General features: G+C 52.4%; 1 non-coding gene across 1 annotated transcript; it reads left to right on the top strand.

The window, feature by feature from the left end:
• On the top strand, positions 1–72 carry TRNAQ-CUG (transfer RNA glutamine (anticodon CUG)). The gene has a single exon. It is a non-coding gene; the product is annotated as a tRNA-Gln (tRNA).
• Positions 73–307: the final 235 nt, after the last annotated feature.

Here is a 307-nt window from a genome sequence, read left to right as displayed (position 1 = left end):
GGTCCCATGGTGTAATGGTGAGCACTCTGGACTCTGAATCCAGTGATCTGAGTTCAAATCTCAGTGGGACCTTGGCCTTTTAGTTCCCTCAGCATGCTGACACCCTCACAGCTCTACTCTGCTCCTGGTTCACTTGTGGAATGTTCTCGGATGAATCACACAGCAGCTGAGGTGGAGATCACCCACTCAAAGTGGGCACAGGAGGCAGCTCTGGGACTCCCTGCTTGTATGTTGGACGCATCCAATAACAGGAGACTGGGCTACACTCTTTGGGCAGCTGTTTCCACGTTGGACCATTCCCACAGTA

The sequence above is a fragment of the Aphelocoma coerulescens genome, chromosome 9 (assembly GCF_041296385.1).
Source record: "Aphelocoma coerulescens isolate FSJ_1873_10779 chromosome 9, UR_Acoe_1.0, whole genome shotgun sequence".
In the NCBI taxonomy this organism is placed as follows: domain Eukaryota; kingdom Metazoa; phylum Chordata; class Aves; order Passeriformes; family Corvidae; genus Aphelocoma; species Aphelocoma coerulescens.
Note: the sequence above shows the minus strand (reverse complement) of the source record. Positions and strands in the feature narration are given on the sequence as shown.